Source organism: Hyla sarda, unplaced genomic scaffold, assembly GCF_029499605.1.
Source record: "Hyla sarda isolate aHylSar1 unplaced genomic scaffold, aHylSar1.hap1 scaffold_85, whole genome shotgun sequence".
In the NCBI taxonomy this organism is placed as follows: domain Eukaryota; kingdom Metazoa; phylum Chordata; class Amphibia; order Anura; family Hylidae; genus Hyla; species Hyla sarda.
The window spans coordinates 464,604-478,327 of NW_026610877.1; the positions used below are offsets into that span (position 1 = coordinate 464,604).

Consider the following 13,724-nt stretch of genomic DNA (forward strand, 5'->3'; position numbering starts at 1 on the left):
CCTGGAGACCGAACACACGTCCGACCCCAGACGGGGCCCCTGTGGCCCTAAATAAGAAATCACATTTTCGTGCACTCTATGATGTCACCTCCTTGCAGTTTCCAGCTGATGTTATTGTTACGGTGCGATTGGCAGCAGGGACCTCATCCAAGCAGAGGTGACGCCATCTTGGATCCGGCAGCTGCTGCCATCACGTCCTGCGCCGAATTCTGGGGGTGACAGTAGCTCGTGGCCCCTCGAAGATCTTCATCCCCCCCCAGGGCAGAAAATTCTCCCAGAGATTGTTTTAGTTTCCCGGCCAATAGTTTGTTAATCAGGGAACAACAATAGCGCTGATTAATTGGCACTAATACCGGCGGCGCGGTGCGGGCAGGGCGGTCGGGGAGGGGGTGGCAGCTGTTGGCATCATTGTGGGATCCTGCGCATTTCATTTCCCCTGTAAACAATATCACAATGAGGTTTAATAGAATTCTCATCCCGCCGAGAACGCACCTTGCCGGCCCGTCAGACGCCGCGAGCCCTCGAGAGAAACCGCGCCGCGAAGTCCACCAAGCGAAAGACAATGGGGCCCCCCCTGTCCATCTGTGAGAGAGAAAGAAACGCCATATTCATCACCGGTTTACTCTATAGAAAGAGGCGGAGCTAAAGGCACATTACAGCATTAAAGCCAACGTTACTTTGCTCCATTCTTCTCCTTTACTTTGCACCATTCTTCTCCTTTACTTTGCACCATTCTTCTCCTTTACTTTGCACCATTCTTCTCCTTTACTTTGCACCATTCTTCTCCTTTACTTTGCACCATTCTTCTCCTTTACTTTGCACCATTCATCTCCTTTGCTTTGCACCATTCTTCTCCTTTACTTTGCACCATTTATCTCCTTTACTTTGCACCATTTATCTCCTTTGCTTTGCACCATTCTTCTCCTTTACTTTGCACCATTTATCTCCTTTACTTTGCACCATTCTTCTCCTTTTGCTTTGCACTATTCTTCTCCTTTACTTTGCACTATTCTTCTCCTTTACTTTGCACCATTTATCTCCTTTACTTTGCACCATTCTTCTCCTTTGCTTTGCACCATTCTTCTCCTTTACTTTGCACCATTCTTCTCCTTTACTTTGCACCATTTATCTCCTTTACTTTGTACCATTCTTCTCCTTTACTTTGCACCATTTATCTCCTTTTCTTTGCACCATTCTTCTCCTTTACTTTGCACCATTCTTCTCCTTTGCTTTGCACCATTCTTCTCCTTTACTTTGCACAATTTATCTCCTTTGCTTTGCACCATTCTTCTCCTTTACTTTGCACCATTTATCTCCTTTACTTTGCACCATTTATCTCCTTTACTTTGCACTATTCTTCTCCTTTGCTTTGCACCATTCTTCTCCTTTACTTTGCACCATTTATCTCCTTTGCTTTGCACCATTCTTCTCCTTTACTTTGCACCATTTATCTCCTTTACTTTGCACCATTTATCTCCTTTACTTTGCACCATTCTTCTCCTTTACTTTGCACCATTTATCTCCTTTATTTTGCGCTATTCTTCTCCTTTGCACCATTCTTCTCCTTTACGTTGCACCATTCTTCTCCTTTACTTTGCACCATTCTTCTCCTTTACTTTGCACTATTCTTCTCCTTTACTTTGCACCATTCTTCTCCTTTACTTTGCACCATTCTTCTCCTTTACTTTGCACCATTCTTCTCCTTTACGTTGCTCCATTCTTCTCCTTTACTTTGCACCATTTATCTCCTTTACTTTGCACCATTCTTCTCCTTTACTTTGCACTATTCTTCTCCTTTACTTTGCACCATTCTTCTCCTTTACTTTGCACCATTCTTCTCCTTTACTTTGCACCATTCTTCTCCTTTACGTTGCTCCATTCTTCTCCTTTACTTTGCACCATTTATCTCCTTTGCTTTGCACCATCCTTCTCCTTTACGTTGCACCATTCTTCTCCTTTACGTTGCACCATTCTTCTCCTTTACTTTGCACCATTCTTCTCCTTTACTTTGCACCATTCTTCTCCTTTACGTTGCTCCATTCTTCTCCTTTACTTTGCACCATTTATCTTCTTTGCTTTGCACCATCCTTCTCCTTTACGTTGCACTATTCTTCTCCTTTGCTTTGCACCATTCTTCTCCTTTACTTTGCACTATTCTTCTCCTTTACTTTGCACTATCCTTCTCCTTTACTTTGCACCATTTGGATCCCCTTGTTTCAGTTCTGTGCAGTAAATCTTGGTGTTATTAGGTCTTTTCCGTATTCCCATTATAGTGAATAACGTATTTAACGAAACCACAGTTACTATAGATGCGCTGGGTGAAGGACTCCGGAGCAGCTGTCGCCCGCCATGTTCAATGCCTGAAGTCTCCTCCCCCTGCGCATTATTCCCATCACCTCCACGATATTATGGACCTCCACGATGGACATAATGGCCCTAATTTACTAACATGATCCCGACTATTTTTATTGGGTTACACAACACAATTTGTGTCCCACGTCCTCTGCGACACTTTGTGCGACACATTTTACTTGTGAAATCCACGGTTTTCGAATTACTCTGAGTATGTTTTTTAACCCGACTAAAGGGGCGTGGTTTGCATAATTAGGGGCGTGTTCCCGACATTTTACTGAAAACCCGACAGTTGTATTTAAAAGCCGTCCAGAAAAATAGAGAAATACTGAACCTGTAAACCCGATGCCTTAAGGTGCGGAGAATCTGTTAAAAAGTCTGGTTTTTTGACAATCCTCTTATTTTGTCCCCTTAGTCGGGAATAAAAAACACTCAGAAAATAACCCGAAACTCTCAGTAAATCAGGGCCAATGTCTCTACCTGCTGCACAATGGAGACGTCGGAGTCACGGGGCTGAATCTCTGGTTCTTACGGAGGCGGCAGACGACTCTTCCCAGCTCAGAATTTAGGTCGCTCCTGAGCCGCAGCCCCTCCTGCCCCCCGGCCCATGTGGTTGGCATTAAAGGCTTTGCCCCGGGGCAGATTGTGCTCAGCCGCTGACATTGTGATCGCCGCCCAGAAGGGACCCCGCAGCTTTCTGACATTTGGACAAAGAAAACAGCGAATGCCTCCACGCCCCCTCCCCCACAGTCTTCCCTCTCAGTGAACTGACATCTATTGTATTCGGGCTCTATGGACCCCGCTGGGAGTTGTAGTCCAACAAGCTCTTACTAGAATGCAGGATCCAAGCGTCTGTTCTGGTGTATCACATCATTGATGAGGATCTGACTTAAGGAGTCTGGAGATGGCACCGAGCGCAACGACCTCATCCACAGGTCCATGTCTGCTGTGTCCGTCCTCACCGCCGCCCGGATGATGAGGAGCACGGCATTGTGGGACATTGTTATTTGGAGCCTTTACTTTGCACCAGTTTTTCTCTTTACTTTGCACCTTTTTCTCTCTTTATTATGCCCCATTTTCATTGTAATCAACCTACTAATATTTGGCCTGTAACACATGGAGAGGTAAAAAAACCTAACAACCGTTTTTAAGAAAAATGTACATGTGGTATAAAATAAAACGTAACTTTTATTGTGTTTTATTCAAGAAAAGGTGAGAAACACGCATTAAAACTACAACTCCAATCGTCTCAATATTTGTCGTGCTAAGTATCACCACTGGGTATCTACAGTAATAATCCTGCCGGATACAGGGGATATTCGCACCTTTTTGCTCAGGGCAAGGCACTATACAGCACCACTTATGGATGTGGTTGCTCAGTTTTTCTCATTTATCAGTAGGATCATTATGTGCAGGATCAGGTTACTCCTCTTGGTGAACCAATCATAACGGAGAACATTTCCCTGATTACTTTTATTTCTCAAGACAATGGAATTGCTGTTTAAAATGTAAACTGTCTCACCCGACATGTTTCGCCACCAATGTGGCTTTATCAAGGAGGATGACTGACAGCATCCAAGGTTTCCGGCAGGATTATTACTGTAGATACCCAGCTGGAGTTGTAGTTTTAATGTGTGTTTCTCACCTTATCTTTAATAAAACACAATAAAAGTTACGTTTTATAACACATGTACATTAGAGGGTCTTCTATTCCATTTTCACTCTTTCCTGCACCGTTTCTCTTCTTCCTGTGTCAGGCGCCCGGCATTGTATTCATGCACCATAAGGCTCAGGATGAGCAGAGGTGTCCCTCCCCCAGTGAAGCACTGACAATAAATCCACTGCCAGCCTCACCCTCTGATGCCCATCTGGTCTCCGCCGCTGCCAGACACCTTATTGTCCTATCACACGCAGGGGGGGGGGGGGGTCCCTCTCTATAAATCACTGTTCACACCCTGAGCTGTGGGGAGAGGCCGGTGCGGAGCCCCCCCCCCCCCCCTATAACTAATAAAGAAAACCATGGAGCGGTGTCGGCCGCGCCATAGATCTCACCTCTCGTATACGAACGGCGCAGGGAACAGTCAGAAGACTTTCTAAACTAACATTGTATCAGTCTGACTCCGCCCCTTTGTTATACCGCTACAGGCAGCGCAGGATTTCCGCCATTTTCCATCTCGTCCTCTTTACTGGCCGGTTTTGGATCTCGCTGCCATCATTTCCTCCCCCGAGCCCGGAGTGATGGATTCTTCTATCTGGACGGATATGGAGCGAAGCCGCGCCAAATCCTCGACTATTAATGAGGCAGAAACGCCAGAGAGGACGTTCTAACAATTATAGCGTTATTACACTCCGGAATCCATCACCGACCGCTGCCGCCAGACGACCGACTCATGTAGCAGAGCTCACTCATATAATGTACTATCTGTGGTGTTACATAGGACTGCAGGTCACATCTATACATTATCTGTACTCAGAGAGTTATCACTGTGTTATCTGTGGTGTTACATAGGACTGCAGGTCACATCTATACATTATCTGTACTCAGAGAGTTATCACTGTTATCTGTGGTGTTACATAGGACTGCAGGTCACATCTATACATTATCTGTACTCAGAGATTTATCACTGTGTTATCTGTGGTGTTACATAGGACTGCAGGTCACATCTACTACATTATCTGTACTCAGAGAGATATCACTGTGTTATCTGTGGTGTTACATAGGACTGCAGGTCACATCTATACATTATCTGTACTCAGAGAGTTATCACTGTTATCTGTGGTGTTACATAGGACTGCAGGTCACATCTATACATTATCTGTACTCAGAGAGTTATCACTGTTATCTGTGGTGTTACATAGGACTGCAGGTCACATCTATACATTATCTGTACTCAGAGAGTTATCACTGTTATCTGTGATGTTACATAGGACTGCAGGTCACATCTATACATTATCTGTACTCAGAGAGTTATCACTGTTATCTGTGGTGTTACATAGGACTGCAGGTCACATCTATACATTATCTGTACTCAGAGAGTTATCACTGTGTTATCTGTGGTGTTACATAGGACTGCAGGTCACATCTATACATTATCTGTACTCAGAGAGTTATCACTGTTATCTGTGGTGTTACATAGGACTGCAGGTCACATCTATACATTATCTGTACTCAGAGAGTTATCACTGTTATCTGTGGTGTTACATAGGACTGCAGGTCACATCTATACATTATCTGTACTCAGAGAGTTATCACTGTGTTATCTGTGGTGTTACATAGGACTGCAGGTCACATCTATACATTATCTGTACTCAGAGAGTTATCACTGTGTTATCTGTGGTGTTACATAGGACTGCAGGTCAAATCTATACATTATCTGTACTCAGAGAGTTATCACTGTGTTATCTGTGGTGTTACATAGGACTGCAGGTCACATCTATACATTATCTGTACTCAGAGAGTTATCACTGTTATCTGTGGTGTTACATAGGACTGCAGGTCACATCTATACATTATCTGTACTCAGAGAGTTATCACTGTTATCTGTGGTGTTACATAGGACTGCAGGTCACATCTATACATTATCTGTACTCAGAGAGTTATCACTGTGTTATCTGTGGTGTTACATAGGACTGCAGGTCACATCTATACATTATCTGTACTCAGAGAGTTATCACTGTTATCTGTGGTGTTACATAGGACTGCAGGTCACATCTATACATTATCTGTACTCAGAGAGTTATCACTGTTATCTGTAGTGTTACATAGGACTGCAGGTCACATCTATACATTATCTGTACTCAGAGAGTTATCACTGTTATCTGTGGTGTTACATAGGACTGCAGGTCACATCTATACATTATCTGTACTCAGAGAGTTATCACTGTGTTATCTGTGGTGTTACATAGGACTGCAGGTCACATCTATACATTATCTGTACTCAGAGAGTTATCACTGTGTTATCTGTGGTGTTACATAGGACTGCAGGTCACATCTATACATTATCTGTACTCAGAGAGTTATCACTGTTATCTGTGGTGTTACATAGGACTGCAGGTCACATCTATACATTATCTGTACTCAGAGAGTTATCACTGTGTTATCTGTGGTGTTACATAGGACTGCAGGTCACATCTATACATTATCTGTACTCAGAGAGTTATCACTGTTATCTGTGGTGTTACATAGGACTGCAGGTCACATCTATACATTATCTGTACTCAGAGAGTTATCACTGTTATCTGTGGTTTTACATAGGACTGCAGGTAACATCTATACATTATCTGTACTCAGAGAGTTATCACTGTGTTATCTGTGGTGTTACATAGGACTGCAGGTCACATCTATACATTATCTGTACTCAGAGAGTTATCACTGTGTTATCTGTGGTGTTACATAGGACTGCAGGTCACATCTATACATTATCTGTACTCAGAGAGTTATCACTGTTATCTGTGGTGTTACATAGGACTGCAGGTCACATCTATACATTATCTGTACTCAGAGAGTTATCACTGTTATCTGTGGTGTTACATAGGACTGCAGGTCACATCTATACATTATCTGTACTCAGAGAGTTATCACTGTGTTATCTGTGGTGTTACATAGGACTGCAGGTCACATCTATACATTATCTGTACTCAGAGAGTTATCATTGTGTTATCTGTGGTGTTACATAGGACTGCAGGTCACATCTATACATTATCTGTACTCAGAGAGTTATCACTGTTATCTGTGGTGTTACATAGGACTGCAGGTCACATCTATACATTATCTGTACTCAGAGAGTTATCACTGTTATCTGTGGTGTTACATAGGACTGCAGGTCACATCTATACATTGTCTGTACTCAGAGAGTTATCACTGTGTTATCTGTGGTGTTACATAGGACTGCAGGTCACATCTATACATTATCTGTACTCAGAGAGTTATCACTGTTATCTGTGGTGTTACATAGGACTGCAGGTCACATCTATTCATTATCTGTACTCAGAGAGATATCACTGTTATCTGTGGTGTTACATAGGACTGCAGGTCACATCTATACATTATCTGTACTCAGAGAGTTATCACTGTTATCTGCGATGTTACATAGGACTGCAGGTCACATCTATACATTATCTGTACTCAGAGAGTTATCACTGTTATCTGTGGTGTTACATAGGACTGCAGGTGACATCTATACATTATCTGTACTCAGAGAGTTATCACTGTGTTATCTGTGGTGTTACATAGGACTGCAGGTCACATCTATACATTATCTGTACTCAGAGAGTTATCACTGTTATCTGTGGTGTTACATAGGACTGCAGGTCACATCTATACATTATCTGTACTCAGAGAGTTATCACTGTTATCTGTGGTGTTACATAGGACTGCAGGTCACATCTATACATTATCTGTACTCAGAGAGTTATCACTGTGTTATCTGTGGTGTTACATAGGACTGCAGGTCACATCTATACATTATCTGTACTCAGAGAGTTATCACTGTGTTATCTGTGGTGTTACATAGGACTGCAGGTCACATCTATACATTATCTGTACTCAGAGAGATATCACTGTTATCTGTGGTGTTACATAGGACTGCAGGTCACATCTATACATTATCTGTACTCAGAGAGTTATCACTGTTATCTGTGGTGTTACATAGGACTGCAGGTCACATCTATACATTATCTGTACTCAGAGAGTTATCACTGTGTTATCTGTGGTGTTACATAGGACTGCAGGTCACATCTATACATGATCTGTACTCAGAGAGTTATCACTGTTATCTGTGGTGTTACATAGGACTGCAGGTCACATCTATACATTATCTGTACTCAGAGAGTTATCACTGTGTTATCTGTGGTGTTACATAGGACTGCAGGTCACATCTATACATTATCTGTACTCAGAGAGTTATCACTGTTATCTGTGGTGTTACATAGGACTGCAGGTCACATCTATACATTATCTGTACTCAGAGAGTTATCACTGTTATCTGTGGTGTTACATAGGACTGCAGGTCACATCTATACATTATCTGTACTCAGAGAGTTATCACTGTGTTATCTGTGGTGTTACATAGGACTGCAGGTCACATCTATACATTATCTGTACTCAGAGAGATATCACTGTGTTATCTGTGGTGTTACATAGGACTGCAGGTCACATCTATACATTATCTGTACTCAGAGAGTTATCACTGTGTTATCTGTGGTGTTACATAGGACTGCAGGTCACATCTATACATTATCTGTACTCAGAGAGTTATCACTGTGTTATCTATGGTGTTACATAGGACTGCAGGTCACATCTATACATTATCTGTACTCAGAGAGTTATCACTGTTATCTGTGGTGTTACATAGGACTGCAGGTCACATCTATACATTATCTGTACTCAGAGAGTTATCACTGTTATCTGTGGTGTTACATAGGACTGCAGGTCACATCTATACATTATCTGTACTCAGAGAGTTATCACTGTTATCTGTGGTGTTACATAGGACTGCAGGTCACATCTATACATTATCTGTACTCAGAGAGTTATCACTGTTATCTGTGGTGTTACATAGGACTGCAGGTCACATCTATACATTATCTGTACTCAGAGAGTTATCACTGTTATCTGTGGTGTTACATAGGACTGCAGGTCACATCTATACATTATCTGTACTCAGAGAGTTATCACTGTTATCTGTGGTGTTACATAGGACTGCAGGTCACATCTATACATTATCTGTACTCAGAGAGTTATCACTGTGTTATCTGTGGTGTTACATAGGACTGCAGGTCACATCTATACATTATCTGTACTCAGAGAATTATCACTGTGTTATCTGTGGTGTTACATAGGACTGCAGGTCACATCTATACATTATCTGTACTCAGAGAGTTATCACTGTTATCTGTGGTGTTACATAGGACTGCAGGTCACATCTATACATTATCTGTACTCAGAGAGTTATCACTGTGTTATCTGTGGTGTTACATAGGACTGCAGGTCACATCTATACATTATCTGTACTCAGAGAGTTATCACTGTTATCTGTGGTGTTACATAGGACTGCAGGTCACATCTATACATTATCTGTACTCAGAGAGTTATCACTGTTATCTGTGGTGTTACATAGGACTGCAGGTCACATCTATACATTATCTGTACTCAGAGAGTTATCACTGTGTTATCTGTGGTGTTACATAGGACTGCAGGTCACATCTATACATTATCTGTACTCAGAGAGTTATCACTGTTATCTGTGGTGTTACATAGGACTGCAGGACACATCTATACATTATCTGTACTCAGAGAGTTATCAATGTGTTATCTGTGGTGTTACATAGGACTGCAGGTCACATCTATACATTATCTGTACTCAGAGAGTTATCACTGTGTTATCTGTGGTGTTACATAGGACTGCAGGTCACATCTATACATTATCTGTACTCAGAGAGTTATCACTGTTATCTGTGGTGTTACATAGGACTGCAGGTCACATCTATACATTATCTGTACTCAGAGAGATATCACTGTTATCTGTGGTGTTACATAGGACTGCAGGTCACATCTATACATTATCTGTACTCAGAGAGTTATCACTGTTATCTGTGGTGTTACATAGGACTGCAGGTCACATCTATACATTATCTGTACTCAGAGAGATATCACTGTTATCTGTGGTGTTACATAGGACTGCAGGTCACATCTATACATTATCTGTACTCAGAGTTATCACTGTGTTATCTGTGGTGTTACATAGGACTGCAGGTCACATCTATACATTATCTGTACTCAGGGAGTTATCACTGTGTTATCTGTGGTGTTACATAGGACTGCAGGTCACATCTATACATTATCTGTACTCAGAGAGTTATCACTGTTATCTGTGGTGTTACATAGGACTGCAGGTCACATCTATACATTATCTGTACTCAGAGAGTTATCACTGTTATCTGCGGTGTTACATAGGACTGCAGGTCACATCTATACATTATCTGTACTCAGAGAGTTATCACTGTGTGATCTGTGGTGTTACATAGGACTGCAGGTCACATCTACTACATTATCTGTACTCAGAGAGTTATCACTGTGTTATCTATGGTGTTACATAGGACTGCAGGTCACATCTATACATTATCTGTACTCAGAGAGATATCACTGTGTTATCTGTGGTGTTACATAGGACTGCAGGTCACATCTATACATTATCTGTACTCAGAGAGTTATCAATGTTATCTGTGGTGTTACATAGGACTGCAGGTCACATCTATATATTATCTGTACTCAGAGAGTTATCACTGTGTTATCTGTGGTGTTACATAGGACTGCAGGTCACATCTATACATTATCTGTACTCAGAGAGTTATCACTGTGTTATCTGTGGTGTTACATAGGACTGCAGGTCACATCTATACATTATCTGTACTCAGAGAGTTATCACTGTTATCTGTGGTGTTACATAGGACTGCAGGTCACCTCTATACATTATCTGTACTCAGAGAGTTATCACTGTGTTATCTGTGGTGTTACATAGGACTGCAGGTCACATCTACTACATTATCTGTACTCAGAGAGTTATCACTGTTATCTGTGGTGTTACATAGGACTGCAGGTCACATCTACTACATTATCTGTACTCAGAGAGTTATCACTGTGTTATCTGTGGTGTTACATAGGACTGCAGGTCACATCTATACATTATCTGTACTCAGAGAGTTATCACTGTTATCTGTGGTGTTACATAGGACTGCAGGTCACATCTATACATTATATGTACTCAGAGAGTTATCACTGTGTTATCTGTGGTGTTACATAGGACTGCAGGTCACATCTATACATTATCTGTACTCAGAGAGATATCACTGTTATCTGTGGTGTTACATAGGACTGCAGGTCACATCTATACATTATCTGTACTCAGAGAGTTATCACTGTTATCTGTGGTGTTACATAGGACTGCAGGTCACATCTATACATTATCTGTACTCAGAGAGTTATCACTGTTATCTGTGGTGTTACATAGGACTGCAGGTCACATCTATACATTATCTGTACTCAGAGAGTTATCACTGTTATCTGTGGTGTTACATAGGACTGCAGGTCACATCTATACATTATCTGTACTCAGAGAGATATCACTGTTATCTGTGGTGGTTACATAGGGACTGCAGGTCACCTCTATACATTATCTGTACTCAGTGAGTTAGCACTGTTATCTGTGGTGTTACATAGGACTGCAGGTCACATCTATACATTATCTGTACTCAGAGAGTTATCACTTGTTATCTGTGGTGTTACATAGGACTGCAGGTCACATCTATACATTATCTGTACTCAGAGAGTTATCACTGTGTTATCTGTGGTGTTACATAGGACTGCAGGTCACATCTATACATTATCTGTACTCAGAGAGTTATCACTGTTATCTGTGGGTGTTACATAGGACTGCAGGTCACATCTATACATTATCTGTACTCAGAGAGTTATCACTGTTATCTGTGGTGTTACATAGGACTGCAGGTCACATCTATACATTATCTGTACTCAGAGAGTTATCACTGTGTTATCTGTGGTGTTACATAGGACTGCAGGTCACATCTATACATTATATGTACTCAGAGAGATATCACTGTTATCTGTGGTGTTACATAGGACTGCAGGTCACCTCTATACATTATCTGTACTCAGTGAGTTAGCACTGTTATCTGTGGTGTTACATAGGACTGCAGGTCACATCTATACATTATCTGTACTCAGAGAGTTATCACTGTTATCTGTGGTGTTACATAGGACTGCAGGTCACATCTATACATTATCTGTACTCAGAGAGTTATCACTGTGTTATCTGTGGTGTTACATAGGACTGCAGGTCACATCTATACATTATCTGTACTCAGAGAGTTATCACTGTTATCTGTGGTGTTACATAGGACTGCAGGTCACATCTATACATTATCTGTACTCAGAGAGTTATCACTGTTATCTGTGGTGTTACATAGGACTGCAGGTCACATCTACACATTATCTGTACTCAGAGTTATCACTGTGTTATCTGTGGTGTTACATAGGACTGCAGGTCACATCTATACATTATCTGTACTCAGAGAGTTATCACTGTTATCTGTGGTGTTACATAGGACTGCAGGCCACATCTATACATTATCTGTACTCAGAGAGTTATCACTGTTATCTGTGGTGTTACATAGGACTGCAGGTCACATCTATACATTATCTGTACTCAGAGAGTTATCACTGTTATCTGTGGTGTTACATAGGACTGCAGGTCACATCTATACATTATCTGTACTCAGAGAGTTATCACTGTGTTATCTGTGGTGTTACATAGGACTGCAGGTCACATCTATACATTATCTGTACTCAGAGAGTTATCACTGTGTTATCTGTGGTGTTACATAGGACTGCAGGTCACATCTATACATTATCTGTACTCAGAGAGTTATCACTGTGTTATTCTGTGGTGTTACATAGGACTGCAGGTCACATCTATACATTATCTGTACTCAGAGAGTTATCACTGTGTTATCTGTGGTGTTACATAGGACTGCAGGTCACATCTATACATTATCTGTACTCAGAGAGTTATCACTGTTATCTGTGGTGTTACATAGGACTGCAGGTCACATCTATACATTATCTGTACTCAGAGAGTTATCACTGTGTTATCTGTGGTGTTACATAGGACTGCAGGTCACATCTATACATTATCTGTACTCAGAGAGTTATCACTGTTATCTGTGGTGTTACATAGGACTGCAGGTCACATCTATACATTATCTGTACTCAGAGAGTTATCACTGTTATCTGTAGTGTTACATAGGACTGCAGGTCACATCTATACATTATCTGTACTCAGAGAGTTATCACTGTTATCTGTGGTGTTACATAGGACTGCAGGTCACATCTATACATTATCTGTACTCAGAGAGTTATCACTGTGTTATCTGTGGTGTTACATAGGACTGCAGGTCACATCTACTACATTATTTGTACTCAGAGAGTTATCACTGTTATCTGTGGTGTTACATAGGACTGCAGGTCACATCTATACATTATCTGTACTCAGAGAGTTATCACTGTTATCTGTGGTGTTACATAGGACTGCAGGTCACATCTATACATTATCTGTACTCAGAGAGTTATCACTGTGTTATCTGTGGTGTTACATAGGACTGCAGGTCACATCTATACATTATCTGTACTCAGAGAGTTATCACTGTTATCTGTGGTGTTACATAGGACTGCAGGTCACATCTATACAATATCTGTACTCAGAGAGTTATCACTGTTATCTGTGGTGTTACATAGGACTGCAGGTCACATCTATACATTATCTGTACTCAGAGAGTTATCACTGTGTTATCTGTGG

At 41.4% G+C, this 13,724-nt stretch overlaps 1 protein-coding gene across 2 annotated transcripts in view; it reads left to right on the plus strand.

Moving 5' to 3' along the window:
• The window catches only part of LOC130347721 (transcription factor SOX-5-like), a 335,063-nt gene that overhangs the window by 255,176 nt on the left and 66,163 nt on the right, over positions 1 to 13,724 (plus strand). The gene's annotated exons all lie outside the window — the stretch shown is intronic.